The sequence below is a fragment of the Colias philodice genome, chromosome 17 (genome assembly GCF_061535455.1).
Source record: "Colias philodice isolate Cphi_HAF_F1 chromosome 17, ilColPhil1 Martin Lab GWU primary, whole genome shotgun sequence".
Lineage (NCBI taxonomy): Eukaryota > Metazoa > Arthropoda > Insecta > Lepidoptera > Pieridae > Colias > Colias philodice.
The window spans coordinates 8,184,151-8,202,188 of record NC_143102.1 but is presented as its reverse complement, the minus strand read 5'-3'; the positions used below and the strand labels follow the sequence as shown (position 1 = coordinate 8,202,188).

At 32.4% G+C, this 18,038-nt stretch overlaps 2 protein-coding genes across 2 annotated transcripts in view; one reads left to right on the top strand and one right to left on the bottom strand.

Annotated features, from left to right (window-relative positions):
* beta4GalNAcTA (beta1,4-N-acetylgalactosaminyltransferase A) overlaps positions 1 to 18,038 on the top strand; it is a 141,474-nt gene that overhangs the window by 25,131 nt on the left and 98,305 nt on the right. The gene's annotated exons all lie outside the window — the stretch shown is intronic.
* Positions 1,237 to 18,038, bottom strand: part of LOC149481201 (uncharacterized) — a 169,143-nt gene continuing 152,341 nt past the window's right edge. Inside the window, exon 3 of the transcript XR_016316894.1 lies at positions 1,237 to 1,251. The gene's annotated coding sequence lies outside the window, so the exon portion shown is untranslated. The remainder of the gene's footprint in view (positions 1,252 to 18,038) is intronic.

The window sequence follows — 18,038 nt, the reverse complement described above, 5'->3', positions numbered from 1 at the left end:
CATATTATGTAGATGTACTTTGGCCTTTTATCAGCCAAAGAATATTTCCTTTAATAGTAATACATTTTATTAAGCAGCAGAAAATAAAAGGAATACTTAATAGTTGTTTGCTGAACTTGTTAATTTGGTAAGCCTCTCTACGACTCTACTTGTAGTTATTTTTTAATCTTTATCTTGGTAGAAAATTATATATTAAATTGTCGTAGAACAATATTATGTTATTGCTAACATTAAATTCGAAGTTATTACAATTTCGAGCAAACAAATTCCAAGTTTTCGCTGAGCACACGAACAAAACAAATCCAATAAAAGCTCGTAATAAAACAATAATAGACTTCTAACGTAAGCTGTCAAAGTAACAAATTAATGTTTACGAGTATCTGTGGAATAATTTAGTCTGTAGTCTATGATTTGTAGCGCCAAAGCGTATTTACAACTAGTAAGCCGACTTTACTGTTGAAGTAATGTCATTCTACACTAGTCCTATCACTCGAAATTGGTTTAATATACTTGTCCAAAGTTTACGAGGACTAATACTCTCTGAAGTTTGAAGTGGTGACTGGATTGTGCAGCTTTGTTCATTGTTTGTTATAATTGCAGTAATTTGTCGTTAAATCCTTGTTATACATGAATCGTCGTGTAACTTGCTCGTAACTTTGTATTATGACGTATTTGTTAAGGACTATTCGTTGAAAAAAATGATATTGCTCCTGCTACTGAAATGTGTCTAAATCTAACTCTTTTTAAGTATTATTATACGAATATAATCAGACGATACAGATGATAGGTGAGTACGAGTCATCAATTATTGTTAACATTACATTATTTTCTTTTCATCTAGCTATTCAACAAATAAGAACCAAAGCAGTTCACTGGACTTAATATTTATTTAGTATCTCAATTCATTAATAATTAAAAGCTTTTACGTCCTGTTACTACATGCTAAGCTGCCGTTCCTATTTTCTTTTGCTCGGCAAATCTATACTAATATTATAAAGCTGAAGAGTTTGTTTGTTTGAACGCGCTAATCTCGGGAACTACTGGTCCGATTTAAAAAATTCTTTCGGTGTTAGATAGCCCATTTATCGAGGAAGGTTATAGGCTATATATCATCGCGCTACGACCAACAGGGGTGGAGCCACGGGGGTGAAACCGCGTGGAGCAGCTAGTAGTTGAATAAAAGTTTCGTTTATATTCCGTGTCAGTCGCTGCTTTTAAAACAAAATGGTCCCTGTAAGTTTGAACGACAACCTTTACAACTATTTTAGTGTTTTATTTATAAAACTTTTTAACTTTCGTTGTGAGCGGTTAAGGCCATTTGTATCATAAAAATATTACAGTTTGCTTTATAAATTCCTTTTGAACGAAGTAAATACATAATAGTTTAAAATTTGTGTAAAATTTGTGTAACATTTGTGTAAATAATAAAATTAGTTATTACACATGTTCTTTTCAAATGTGATTTGAACAATTTTCTGTTTAATGTAATATTAAACTAATTTAAATAAATTTTATCACGAGCCAAGACCTTGGACTGGCCTTGGAGAAAGAATTTGATCGTCAGCAAAATTTTCATTTATCGAGCTTGAAATCACGAGCGTCAGCCAGTTTTTAAAGACAACTTGCTATCGCCTCCATCTTACATAAAAAAAAAATCGCTCATAATAAAACATGACTGTATAGTGTATAGATCTATTTATTTCGATATAACCAATAGAATCTACTGCAATGTCCGTATTAATTGCGTCTGCAATTTCATATGTTTTGTATGAAAGCACATTACATTTCACAAATGTTTATAGACTATATTATACGAATAGACACTCCATTAGAATCTCTGGAGTGCTCTAATACTGAAATGCTTATTAATTTGAATCCCTCGCATTGCATACGTTTTTGGTTAGATATCATGTTTTCGGATTGTTTTGTAACATTACAACTACACGTTTGTTTGTTTGTGTGTGTGTGTTGTTATTAGCTGTCATATTATATTTATTAATTTTGGATTCCACTTCGTCCCTAACATTTTTATACTTGACGTACGTTACGTTGCGGTGGGTCTATTTGAATATCGTACATAGGTATACTTAATTTATGTAAATATTAATTTTACTAGACGCATTAAAATGCTTTTTTTGTATGAAAAAGGCTAAACAATACAAAATATGACTATTGCGCAAAAAAAAGCGCGGGTTGGACAAACATTTTTCAAATACTTTTATTTCTTCGAGGAAATAACACATATTGCAATAATAAATATGGAATGGTATCGATCGGTTCCCAACATGAATACTTAAAGGTAATTGTGAGAAAACTCAGAGTACAAGGCGTGACCCCAAGGACGCTTGACAATTCTGTGAATATTTAATATCAGTTGATATAGAAAGGTTATCGGTAAGTTTATTATTAAAGGAATTGGATAAAAGGTATTTCTTGTTGTAATTTAATGTTTTATGAACAGTTGTAGGAAGGGTATTCATAAATAATGAAGTTGTTTGTGGACTGTCAAATTAACTTATTCGATCGAGTGAAAAAAACAGACGTAAAAACACTTATTTTTTCACATGTAGGTAACATGAGCAAAATAATTTTCCAAATATACGTAAAGCAGAAAGCTTCATATTTAGAATGTTTTTCTGGTTGACGTATGACCTTCTGGATCCATCTTCAAAATTAGCCCATCATTCAAAACATTTGAAATTTATGTTTCACAAATTATTTAAAGTTTAAGGCCTATTTCACACGTTCAATATTTAGGACAGATCTAACGAATGCTTTGAAAGGATCATAATCCTATACAAATGTATTTAATTAGACTTTGGCTTCTACCGAGTCTAATTAAGCATTTTTTCAACTTTTCCGAGATTAAACAAAGTTAGTGAATTATTGTCAGTCTGACAAATCCAGAGATTTTTTTAATGTTGCTATAAATTTTCGCTTTTTATACTCATTTGTATTGCGTTGAGATAATCGTGTTTATCTCAAAAGCTTTTTAAGACGATACACAAAAAAAAATCTACTGCTTGGCGGGCGGAGTCTAATAGCTCGCTATCGCGAACGCGGGTGTGCGCGAAGTCATTCTTGCAAACTCGCCGCGCTGCCGCTGGCCGACTCGGGACAAACATGTATGGAGTCGTCATACAGTTATAATATTCTTATACATATATTTAATTGTTGATTAATTGGTTTTATTTTCTTGCTTATAAACAAATAATCTTCTTTTTAACAACTACTTAGACATTATTAATAATTATTATTAAGTATTTCGTAATGTTTACTTTATTACAAAATAATACAGGTTATAAATAATCTTTAAAATAACAAAAAATATTGTTACTCTGAAAAAATGAAATGGTACTCAATAACGCGGACTACTGAATGGATTTAGATAGAATTTGATGCTGACGTAGATATTACGTCATACCCAGAAATGAAAGGTAATATTTCTGAAAGAAGTTATAAACCCTAATTCTTCTCAGTCAAAGTCAAGAGTAGAAGATATCACTAATACAGTAAAACTGATGCGAAACTTTGGATGTTAATTTGTATATTTTTTGTTAGTTGTTACTTAATCACGTCAAGACTACATTACCAATTTTGATAAAATATAGCTAATTGCCTGGATTTACACATAGGATACTTTTTATCCGAACTGAACACTTCTGTGGGATAAGACAGGATTCACGATATAATCTAATTCCACGCGGGCAAAGCCGCGGTCGGAATGATATTTTTTTAAATAAAAAAATTGTTTAAAAAAACACACAAAATATATTGACGCATGTATTTATTTTTTGCACTCTATTATAATTGTAATTATTCATTACAAATAATCAAAATAAAATAGCCAGAACAAAGTTAGGCCCTGGTAGGGTAGGTAGGCAGGTACAGCAATGTGAGACGCACACTGGCTTATTTATACCAATAATAATGTATTATAAACATTAAATTAAGTTTACTTTCTAACAACAAAAATACATAATATTAGCTAATGTGAAAGCGAATCAACCAATCATCCCACAAAAATGAAATGTGCACACAAATATTCATCCAAATCGGTTCCTGTCATTAGGAGGAGTGACTGCAGTGCCATCTTCCGGGCCCAATTGTGTTTCCAGATCACCCAGGAACTCAATTTAATATACTAACACAAAATTTTTCGAAATGAAAACTCACATTACTATGTAAATATGAATATAAACCTGTTTTATTACTAAGCAATTTCCCGCACAGGTGTAGTAAGTATAAATGAAATAAATATCAACATCAAATTCTTTATACAACATACTTATCTACCACCTTCTAAGAAATGTAATTCTTGAAATTATTTCGTATTTTTTTTAAATATAATACTACTCCTATGAGCTCCTGTTCCATATTATGTCCGCCATACTTCCACTAAGTTCACCATGATTTTTTATTTCTTTGCACTTTGTTGCTTTTTGCTAAAAATGGAATCATGCGATAAAACCAGTAGAGCTTTGATAACATACATTTTTGACTGAATAAAGGTACTTACGAAGGAGTGGATTCACATTGTGAACAATCAGTGGGTTTATTTTCCTTCTGGATTCCGGATTTCTGAACAGATTATTTATGCTATAAATGAAAAAATCTTACACATTCGTTATGTACTTAAAACAGGGGTACATATCAAACATCGTCTATAATACAATTATCATCAAATTTAAAATAAAACCAACTTACTTCATTAATTTGTTCCAATTGTAAGCATTCTTTTTCCTCCAACCTTTATGTTTCTTCTTCTTATTTTCTTTATTGTCCCCATTTGTCTCATTTTGTCTTATCGTGTTGTCACCCTTTTTTACGATTGCGCGAGCGACACAAGTTCCCCGTGTGACGGCCGTAGCGGGAATGACTCGTGCAGCGATCGGGGTAGGAAGGTACAGGGCGGCTCTCGCTATATTGGCTGGTCGCGCGCTAATTTCAAGTATTTCTTGTTTATTTCAAAACCATCGCATATTTCAAAATTCTAACACGGTAGACGTATAGGTTGTATATTTTATAGTTAATATCCAAAAAGTCGTAACTTTACATTTGTTATTTTGAAGATGCCAGAGATTAAAAAAAAATAACAATGATAACTTTGTATTTTTTTTCTATCGAGAAAATATCATGGAATCATGTTTCTAAAACGGTAGACGTATTGTGTTACTATTGAACTTTCTTGTCAAGAATTTTCATCACGACAACTTTAATAATATAAAAATTACGAAGGTTTGAAAAGGGCCGTAAATGTTAGAAAAATTAATTCTTTTATTTCTTAATAAGTCTATTATTTTATTAATCAGAGCGTTAAATAGCAATAAAAAATCTGAGAGACATAAGATTTATGCATCTTATTTATAATAGGTTTCTTTAATATAATAGGTTTATATTTTTATAACAATATTGATTTTTTTTGAAACTGCATTCCGTTCCCGTCGAACCTTCAAATACATGTTGTTAGAAGTTGAAATAAAATTATAGTGCAGTCAAAGTATAATAATATTGAAATGGACATTTCAAAATCGATAAACAAAAAGGCGCATTTTAAACGAATGAAGCGTACAAAATGAGGGAAATAGATATGAATGAAAAACAAATTTCCTGTTCACTAAACTACTTTGAAAGCTCACAAATCCACAATATTTTTACAACCTTTTTCTTCTACATATTTTATTTATTAATCTCGCAAAGCTGCATAAGCGTTATTTGTTTTAGCAAAAATATTGAAACTGCAGTGTTTTTGTGTATTTTCTATAAAAACACAGAGCTATCCTAAAACAAACAACTTATTCATATCCCTGAGTATTCGTTCATATTTGGCAAAAAACTCGTTCCACCTCGCAGTTTTTATGCAAATCCCGTAGTTATGTGATAATAAAGGCTGCGATGGTTTGATATTAAAACGGCTCTCTGGAGCTTTCTTGGTACAGCTTCACGTGGAAAATGGATAGGAATACGAATATAATGTCTGACTTTTATATTAGGTCACGGATGAATTGATATTTTAGCAAATTGCGTGTGTAATATTTGTTGATGTTTTATTCAATATCAGGTTCATGTTATGGTAGATTTCCGTTTGAATGACTATCTATAGGTTGAACTTTTCAACATCGATTTAGTTATAGTTAATATGTATTACCTATTTATTGTTTTCTGATCAAACTAATCCAAATCGGCTTAGATAATCTCGAAACTCCTAAAACAAGTTTCGTGGTTAAACTTAAAGCTAATGATAACTCTTTAATCATAATTCATTATATCTCGATTTGGACGGGATTGATAAACATCACAAATTTAACAAATCTATGCAAATCCATCCATTTCTGTGTGAAAAAGTATCAACCACAAACATAAACTTTAATTGTACTATGCGGGTGGTACTGGTAACGAAGAAAGATCTGCTGTCTTATGCAATGAAGGAAAATGTAAAGAATGCAGTCGCAATACGCAAAATTGTAAATTATTGTATGTGACACTACACTCCGTTCTATTTGGCAAGCTATGGAGTCTGTAGAATATGGCACGAAGCCAGGTAGAAACTTAGTGTTCTCAAGCTTTTAGAGTTAGGGCTCAAGGAAACGGTAAGGGTATTACAGTTTAATTGTTTCGAGCTGCGGGATTCTTTCAAGGTATTCTTCGTTGCACTTTTAAAGTCGTTGAACTGTACGGAAAATCGATTTAATGACTTCATTGTATGTGGATGTAGTTAGAAAGCATCGGTTTTTCTAACAATTTCCTTCATTTTCTGAAAAGGTAAGTAATTTTCTACAAGAGACTAAAATAAGTAGGTAAGTAAGAAAAATCCCTGTGAGAGAAAATAATATCTGTGCGAATTTTCATATCGTATCACTTCATCATTCACGATGCAATTAAAAGTTTACAACGGTAATTCCACAATGTGCAGTTTTTTTAAAGAACTGCGTTAAAATTCAAGAAAGCAGCTCTTTGTTCTTTTAAGTGGAGATAATTAAGCGCTTGCTCAGTGTTTAAATTTTCTTTAAATTATTAACGCACGCTTATATTGTCGCTGAAGTCAGCCATTTGGAATTTCGAGTCGTAGGAAATTCGTTCCATATTTTCATAAATTAATTTCGACCTGCTGTTTCATTCTTTATTCATCGTAATGAAGTTTGTTAAAGAAAAATTCAAATAAAGTTTTTATAATATTTGTTTGGAATACCTTAATATAGAAATCTGTAGGTACATAGATTTTTCTTCTCAATGTCTTCAAGAGCATTAGATTTTCCATATTGTTTTTATAGGGAGTAGAAAATGGTAGAAAGGAGAATAGGTACCAAAAAAATTATTATCTGCCTACAATACCAAGAGATTACTTTTTCCATGAACTATACATGCAAAAACATATTGCCTATCTTTCTGATCCGTAAAATAATTATCAGTCACTAATATTTTACAATATTCTACGTATATATTAGGAGCTCAGATAATATAATGTAATAGAACGCGCTCAGAGCTCGTAATTTATGTTCCTTATGCTTGAATTGGCACTGAGAATGTATGTTATTCTGCATAATACAATATTCATAAACTGAAATGTATATAGAACATTAGTTTCGTATAATGCGTAACAATATCAAGAAAATGTAGTGAATACAATACAATTTAATTATACGGTTTTCTCCTGTTTTTCTTTTCACTTTAAAGACAGTATTTAAATCGGCACTTCACCATAAAATATCCGTAAAAATGATTTACGTAGGTACAGATAATAAATAAATTACTTATCTGCGAAACTATAAATCAATAACGCCAGACTATCTCTTTATTGCAGCGATAAATATTTTCGCGGCAAAGCCCCGCACGTGTTACCGAACGATTGCGGGGCGCGCTTTTGTGTTTTTTTTTTAAACTATTGACACATGGCGCTGCAACGATCTGATACAGCCCGACTTGTACATATAATTTATCTGTTTTTCGTCTGGAACTGTATTGCTATTTTGTTAAAATTGTAAATATATTTTATTTCAGTTGAAACAATTTATGCGAATTTGTTTTTCGTTTTTATTTGGTCAGGTTTATTATTTCTCTTTTAAAACGTAATAGTTACTGTGTTTTGTTTTTAGTGAAATACAGGTTTTTCCAAAAATTACGAATTGATAGTAGATATCAGATATTATCATTATTTTATAAGTAGGAACATATTATGATAACTAAGATAATTCTAATATTTAGATACTGCGATAATTATTTCAAAGGAAAGATCATAGAGATAATGTAAACATATTAGTGATGCTTATACAAGAACATGCTTCCGTACAAAAAACTTTTCCGTATAAATGCATGCATAGCGTTTCTATCCAAACAATAGCTAGGTTAAGTGTTAGGGAGGGAAAGAAGGGATATCATTTATCATACTATCCAACCTTTGGGAGGAAATTACGATTTTATATGGTTACCATTAAAGTTGATATTGGCATATCTGTGGACCAGCTTTTGAGTTGTAAGAATAAATCCTCCCATGCAATCTAAGCTATCTCCCTGTCAGATTTTATTGAGATCGGTTCAGGGCTAAGCCTTGATAGTGGGACAAACAAGCTGACGGTAGCATTTGGCAGTGATTTAGGTTTTTGAGCAATTTCTTTTGGATTGAAGGAAAATTCGTTCCATAGAATGAAAACAGAAGTTTCCTTGTTGCTATAGCAACGTGTTTTGAATGATTAATCTAATGTTGCAATTTAATCACAGAATTTAATGCTGATAAAATATTAATTTATCATCATAAAATTTAACATGGCCATCGTTCAAAGATAAATTTTATGTTAAATCTTATCTGAAAATCTTGTTAATTGTTTTATGCCATTAGGGTATGAACTATAAAGTTATAAGGAGCTGAATATAATTAGAATTCTTAGTGAGTAGTTTATAGTCAAGGTAATAACTACTACTTATTAGTTTTCTTTGTAAGGTAGATATTTATTCATACAGGATTTGATAATTTTATATTTATAGGTTTATGTGTAAAGTTACCTAATAATAAAATCGTGACTGGATTTTCAATTATTTTAATACCATTACTATGTACAAGGGATCTTAAATTCTATACAGCTTTCCCTTCCGCCTTAATCCAAAAATAATGATGCGAATGAGCGCAACGGTTGCTTCTTTACTACGACCCCTTCGGAAGAACTTCATAACATAATGGTGGGTAGAAAAATGTGAGTTGTCTTTCTAATTGTAGAAAAAAAAAACTCTTGAAATTAGATGATCGTGGCGTCGGGAAAGCGCTAATTACTGACATAAATGAATATGTATAATAAAAGATAATGTTTTTATTTAATTTGGATTTAATCATCGTCGATCATATGATGATACATGATTTATCTGTATAAAAAAATAAACCTATAGCACATTTAGTAAAGACTTTTTAACGGATTTTAAACACGATTTATTCATTTAATCCCGACGTTTCACATACATATTGCCTATACCATTAGAAAAGTAAATAAAAAACTAATAAAAGCTTTTTAAACATTTCTATTTAAACATTTAAAATTACCCTCCAGTGTGCTATAACAATATTCAGGCATACATTACTGCTCGTTTAATGTAGACGGGCTTGAAAAATGTGCCACGAACCGTTTTCTTAATGTTAATGAGCCTGTAATGAACGATCTTTCGAGGCTTCGCTGATGGTAAAACATAATTCTTTGTAAGGAATTACACAAAGGTTTCATTGTAGGCACGGATAATGAAATCGGAACGTTCTTTCGTATTCTTATGGGAACATGCCTTCGGAGTTTTTTACTGATTGGTAATTGCGTCAAATAGTGCTTTCGTTCAATGTGAAATTGTATTGATTTTTTTTACAATATAGAACAATAGATTACCTACGTCCAAACACTGAATTTTATCATACTTATTATATGTTTCAGATATGTTTTTATTCTTGTTTTAGTACTTCTACCTACTAGCTAATACTTGGCAAGCTTTGTCATAGGTAATCTTTTCGATAAACAAATCACAAAACAATGGCTATCTTAATCCATATTCAGTTTTAACACTTTTCCTAATGTCTATCAAAAGATAAACGTTTATGTGATAATTGGTAAAAGATTATACGAATTGTGACGTCACGCTAATAGCCAGCGTGTTGGTAATACGACACTCACGATGTAAGAACCCTTCACGAAACGTCCCTGAAAGCTGAGAGCTCTTAATTCTAAGCTGTACTTTGGTACGTATTAAGGTATGGGACTTGCCCTTGATTTGTTTCTCTTATGTATAAGTAATATATTATCACTATATAGTAGGTATAAAACATAGTCGCTGTTACTGTTTGTCCGCCTCTTTCTGCTTATATCTCTAAAACTACGGAACGAATTTTGAGGAGGTTTTTATAATAGATAAGCGGTTCTCGAGGAAGGTTTTAGTAAATAATTTGTTAAGCTTTTTACCAAGCGGGCGAAGTCGCGCGCGGAAATCTAGTTAAAAATATATTTAGAAATCCGATATCAATAGACACAGCACACCATTTTATCTATTTTGTGTTTCATATCGAGCGGTGAGTTTATTATTATTTATAGCATATATTTCTGGAAATATTTTAAAACATAATAAAAACAAAAATATAAACCGCTCTATAAAAAATTTGCATTTTTTATTTCGCAAGCTCAACTCACTAACCCGTGTCAGGTATAAATTTGAATATTTTTTTTAAATTGAATGGAAACTTTTCTCTCTACCTTACCCGGTACATCTTTACATAACTATTTACGTAGTATGAAGGTTCTATATACTAGATTTTTGCCCGTGGTTTGACCCGCGTGCTAAAAAACATTTTGGATGGAAAGAATAAAAATTGGTGCATTAATTTTGAGTTTATAGTGAATACAGATGCGTTGGAGGACCTTGTGTTATAATACCTAAAGCATAAATATATTAGGTACTAGCTTTCCGCCCGCGGCTTCGCCCGCGTTTTCAAAGAAAAACCCGTTCCCGTAGGATTTCCGGGATAAAACCTATCCTATGTCCTTTCTCGGGTATCAAAATATCTCTATACCAAATTTCATGCAAATTGGTTCAGTAGTTAAGGCGTGATTGAGTAACAGACAGACAGACAGAGTTACTTTCGCATTTATAATAAGTATTAATAGTATGGATGTTATTATTAATAAGACGAGTAGTATGTAAGTTTTGAAGACATCCTTCAAATTTTAAAATTTTAATTCCATTTTGTGTCGTTACTACATATCTATGATAAACAATAATCATTTTCCTGTTGAAAATAGTCAAAGCTTTTGTGAATATGTTTGGATTTGAAACGCACAGACCAATTGACATAGATTCCAATTCGGTGCTGTTAAAAAAGCCGTAGAATATAAAGCATACATTATCATAAAATTTTATGATGTGTAGCGTGATTCATATTTCTCGTATATTTTTATACAATGCGGCATAGACTCGAATTTAACATTAATTCTAAATTTATTTTAATTATTCAACACAGAATTTGTAAACAAAAATTATTTTGTTTAAAGTTAATGTTATATATGGTAACAAATTACAAACAGATAGAGAGAGAAAGCTCATTTTACTAGGTGCGACTTAAGCCGAGGTGGCCCTTATCTCCTTCCTGGAAAAGAAGTAATTGTCTCATCCTTTTCAATTACTTTAATCAAAGCTAAGTCTTAATCTGCTATGAATACTTCTTGTTAAAAATTTCACCTGTTATTGAAGCAGATTTCATCTCTACGAAGTATGAAGATTACCTACATACAAAAATCTATTGCATCTTTATTTGTAATAATGAAACCGCATAGAGATAAATACATCCTCATAATGCGACAAAGATTAATTACACACTAAGTAGTACAGGTTCTAAGAGAACTAAGTTCCCTAATTGCTGTGCTATTTACGCGAAATTGCCTTAAGTTTCCTATACATTATGTATCCTAGACGCAGCTTAATGAAATCAAATGTGTTATCGCTTTAGATGATACTAGCGACCCGCCCCGGCTTCGCACGGGTGCAATACTGATACTAAATACACTACAGAAAAACTGTGAACGTCGTATATTATATAAAAATTAAAAACATAGCGGCCCGCTCCGACTTCGTACGGGTATATAAAATAGATAGCCGGGCGGCCGGCCGGTACCGCCGCAAACGCTACGTCCCGCAATTTTTAAATCTGTAATATCTTCGAAAATATTCACTTAAATCATACGGTGTAAAGGGCCATATAGATCTATATTAAATGAACAATGTATTCAAGGTATTTAATTGGTTAAGGATTAATGCTGTATTGGTTAAAATCGCATCGAAAATTAGCCATTATTTGTCGTAAAAAGAAAATGACAAAAAAAAGTTATTGTGGGTTATCCATAAGAGATAGACATATACCATCGCGGACTTTTCTGTAGACCTTTTCAATGTGTATAATACTTAGTACATTATTTTCATAAAACTCGTAGGGTTCAGCCTGCGTTTGCAATGTAAGCGGAAAAAATGTAATTTTTTACGACATCACATTAGAAACCTCAAAAATAACAGTACTTCTCCACTATTTAATTAATGTTATTATACATATAAACCTTCCTCTTGAATCACTCTATCTATTAAAAAAAACCGCATCAAAATCCGTTGCGTAGTTTCAAAGATTTAAGCGTACAAAGGGACATAGGGACATAAGGACATAGGGACATAGGGACAGGGAAAGTGACTTTGTTTTATACTATGTAGTGATAACGGGCTTTTAAGGGTGCTTTTTCACCAATAATGTGCGTGGATATGTGGCGAGGAATGTGTTTGTAAAGAATCAATCATATCGCTTCTTTTACATTGAAGTTTGAAGCGTTAAGCGTTTTAATTGATATTGATTATTGGTTATTTACAAATCATTCCTAGCTGTCATCCTCGCACATTGAGAGATTATTAGAAATACCTTAAACATCCCATTAAACGGTTGAAGAAATATAGCAAATTTTGAAATTGGGATAGGTTGGATCAACATTGTTGAATTCCAATTTAAAATTTAATTAATTTGAACTAAGTTTATGAGTCGTAGCACATTCGTAGCAGTGTACTTTCGTAGAACTATTCAGCTAACTAATTATGAATTTCTTATGGAATTTATGAAAATATTATATCTTTATAAGTATACGTTAAAAAGTGTTTTAATTATGTTAAATGAATTATAAAGAGCTGATACAGCCAAAGGGTAAATTATAAAAGAAAGCGCCATTTTTCACAATACAAAAGCTTCCCGTTATTGTACAAATAATTGAAAAAGTTCAAAACATTTTTTATCTTTATTAAATAATTTTGGACTTCGTAAAGTTGACTGTCTTACCAAAGTCTTTTTTTTACTATCTGTAAAAGTAAAATCGAAGTAGTCAATTCTCAAACGAAAATATTTAAAACTGGATGCTGTTTCCACTTATTCTCTATAGAAGATTTAATTCTAAAGTTTCATAAAACTAACTATATAATTTAGTTTAATATACTTCAACTGTTAAGGTTAGGCTTCTCTATTTTGAATGTCTCGATCATAACTAAGTATCTCTGACTCGGATTAATATTCATCCAAACCGCGAAAGCAAAAACTTGAAACGTGTACAAATTGTCTTAAGGTACACAATTGAATGCACATTAATTATTCGAAGCAGAATAATCTGTTTATTTATAAGGCTTTGTGGGCTTCTTTAGTTCTTACCTCGCTAATCTTCGTGGCTCGAATCTGCGTCAGCTTTTACTGTATTATGATCTGAATTCGTTGTTTCTAGGTTAATTATAGCTTTCGCTGAATTGGCGAATTTGATAATCTTTGTATGTATTACTGTGATTATTTTTCCGACCCAAATATCGACCAATAGAATTGCACCATTCGACGTCACGTGGTACAACCTACATGGTATTATACTGATAATTTTTTGAAAATTTTCTCTGGTCGTTGACGTCAAACTGACAGGTTGAATTCAATTGTGAAATTATTGGCCGACATTTGGGACGGAAAAATAATCCCCCGAATACCACACGAGCTTCAAAATTATCTGGCATTTCCCTCAAGGTTCCCTGCAAACAAATAAAGTCGTCAAGTTTTTCAGGAAAAATCACTCGCGCTTCGCGCTCGTGATTTTTTAACCTTGACTAAAAACTTGACTCCTTCATTTGTTTGCAACGAACCTATCGGAAAATACCCGATAATTTTGAAGCTCTTGTGGTATTATAAGTGAAAATTATGTTTATCTTTGATAACAGAATAATTTGAACTTACTAGTCTAAATTCTGGTCTGGTCTGGAATTTTTCAAGAATTTTATAGGTATCATTTTGTAACAAAATAACGTTCGCCTTGAATATTTGTAATTGTGATATTTGTATTAAAAACAAATAATTTGAATCCAAAAGATAAATTCATGTATAAAATCTACATATGAAAGGTATCTGATACTTATTCGGTATTTAGATACTTACGTACATTTTTATGTTTGAAACAACACATAAATAACTAAAAATATTTTTCTTTTTCAGGTAACATTACAGGGTTGAAACTGAATAAAACCAATCACCTACAATGTAAAATAAATTAAAAACAATGTAAGTACATAATTAACCTTAATACGCTTAATTCATTGATTGACATGGGTATATAAACACATTAATTGTCTCATTATAAAAATGTAATAAAGCCAATTAAAATTGCCTACAGTGTTGTTATTATTTTTCGATTTTATTATCTGTACTATCTGCAAATTGTACAATAACTTATTGTGAGAAAGTTCTGTTTTCTTTCTAAGAATGAGCTCTATTGATCCTAAGGACTAGATAGAGGCGCTGGTGTATTATATATCGATACTAAGCCTTATATTTCGTTTTACTCTATATTCTTTTATCTAAAAGCTGTAAGAAATTTTAAAATTTTATTTATTCGTCTGCATTGAATTGTATCAAGTAAGTACGTTCTTCTTTCTTGCATTTGAACAATTTATAAATTACAATGGTGCCTCTACAATACGCTTGTTGTAATAAAAATAGGTGCTACTATTATAATATCTATGTCTATGATTATCTTCGGTAAAAAACACTGCAAAAAAAATGTGTGCGTGTACTAGTGTACACACGTAAGAAGTGAAACTTCTTTATGACCTTATTTTTCAAAAAATAATTTACTATATGCAACTTTACAGAAATACGTAGTAGTAGGGCTTTTCTTATCCCTACCACGCGTGGTAGGGATAAGAAAAAGATGGCGCGTAACGCAAAAATGTCACGCGTAACGAAAAAATGTTACACTAAATTTTTTCCAACCCCGATAAAGAAGTTTCACTTCAATAAATCCTATACAAGAATTCGATTTGGAATACCAAACAACAATAAATTATACCATTATCCTGTCTATTAAGGTGCTATCCCAATGGAACCTCCAACAAAAAATATAGTCTATAGATATTTACATTTCTTCATATCATATGAGGGATATTCAGAGGGCCACTGAGATTCATTTTTCAATATGAAACACAAAAGAGTTCACGTGTATGGAATGATTGATGATATCGCATTTCATTTATGTTACTTGTGTATAAGACATAAGGTTTATTTTTGGATTGTTTTGGGAATTAAATTGTACGATATGACGGTAATTGATTTATTGGTTTCCTCCATGTATGATAAGGTTTTCCTTGTATTCTAATAGCTTACATGCAACTTTAAATTAGGATAAAGAACTAAATTAAAATCAGATATTTCAACAGCAGCTAGTCAATTCTCGTAGGAAATGGTCTGGTGATTAGTAACAGAAGTCGATTTGCTGTACACGTTACACAAATAATTTTAATTATTAATTGGTTACAAATACATGGAGGATAGAGGTCGGGTATACACCATACTAATAGTAATTTTGCGCTTCTATTTCGACCTCTTAGGGCGGTAGCCTCCCCGGTTAGCAAATTTGTGGAGCTCCAGGCCACTGCGGCACGAATAAATTAACTTCGTTAAAACGGAATCAGTAACAGATAAATAAGTTAGATTTGGCAATCAATTCCATCAGGGAATTTTGTTAATTAATGAGATTTGTCATTTATTAAGGTACCCAGTTTGAATTCTAATTGCCGATCGAGTAAAGGCTTATTATGCTTTGATGAGAATTATTACAGCGTTATTTTGGACCGACCTCCAGTGAAATCTATACATCTATACAAATATTATAAAGAGGAAAGGTTTGATTTTTTGTTTGTTTGTTTGTTTGTATGAATTGAATAGGCTCCGAAACTACTTGGCAGATTTGAAAAATTCTTTCACTGTTGGAAAGCTACATCATTTCTGAGTGACATAGGCTAGGTTTTATCCCGGAAATCCCACGGGAACGGGAACTATGCGGGTTTTTTTTTGAAAACGCGGGCGAAGCCGCAGGCGGAAAGCTAGTGTCTAATAAGATTCGAGCCGACGTTAAATAAATAGGTTTATGATGTTTGTGGGTGTTACTTAATTGCTTTCACCATTAAGCTCGGTATTTATAGAATTTATGTTAATATTAAACAATGGAGTTTGTGTTTGTCATTTTTTTGTAATTACAGATCGTTATCGCTTTTAGTTATTACTTGCATTTGTTTATTTATAATAATAATAATAATAAGGGCGTAGGGATGTGACGACCCCATCGCCCACGGTTGGAATATCTATTGTCTACGTGACAATAGATATTCCACCCGTGCAATCAGTCAACCCGCAGGACACCTTGTGGCGGGGTGTCGGGGAGTAGCGACCCCGCGGGAACCGAGTGCTCCCGGGGGAGGCCCCTGTCTTCATCTCCGGCTCGCCTTCACCGGCCGGTCGGAGTGAAGCCTGACGAGGACAGGACCCCCACCTCTGGCTTGCCTTAACCGGCCGGCCAGAGTGGAGTCGCGAGAGCTTTTAGCTCGAAGGGTGGATGCGAAGCGTAAGTGGCGAGTGGGCACGTGATGCTGGACCCTCAGGGAGCGCGTGATCGTAGTTTAAAGTCCAGGGACGCCTCTCCACCCTTAGCTGCTCACAATATGTTGCCCCCTTGTCGCACTATTGCAGCGACTTATTTCGGGGGCCCATACAGTGAGAGGGCGAGTCACCACCTGCCAACATATTTTTACTTTCTTTTAGTAGAAAGGCAGGTGCCATAGTTTCCCATAGTCCTCAGTACCAGTCCATTTAGCATCCCAATCCATAGCCCAATCATTAAATTTCCATACCCTGCAATAGTCCTACATCGGCCGCGGACTGCCCAGGGCTGTATCTCTATAGTGCAGTCATGGGCAGGCTGCGGCTGGTGTCCCACAACACATTAAAATTCTCGAAAGGGCCTCTGCGTGTTGGATCCGTGTCCCCACGTAAGCCTTCCAAAGATCCGGGTACTGTCCTTCTGGTGGTACCCGAGTATTATGGAAATGAGAAACATAATAATAATAATAAACACATTTATTGTCAGAATCACATCATGATTACAAATTGATTTACAAAGGAAAAACAAATAAAAGAAAAATAATAAGAATAAGAAGAAGCTTATTCCTAAGAAACAGTAGGTAATGTGGCAGTGAGTGACCTGACAAATGGAGCCAACTCAGTTTATGATGGCAAGGTGATTAATACCTTACCACCACTGATTTTCAGTGACCCCAAGTGACTATTGGAGTTTCAGTCTAGAATTGCATATAATGAAAATTTAACCTGAGTATATTATGTGAAAGATATATTTCTATTAATATGATAGATATAATATATATAATATCAGTATGTAATTATGTATATAATGTAAATAAATAAAATGAAATTATGTATACAATGTTAATAATTATAATGATAGATAGGCAGAGAATAAATGCGTATATAATATTATGTTATAAAATACTTAGATATTTAATGTGTAATTCGATACAAATGCACTAAGTGTTAGAACAGGATTTTAAAATATGTTTCCGGTATTGGAAACGAAAATTATTAATATTTGTTAATGGTATAGATTTTATCGATTTATAAGATATTACGTAGGTGAATTTCAGGTTCACTTTGTTATTTTTGATGCACCTACGCTATTATTAAT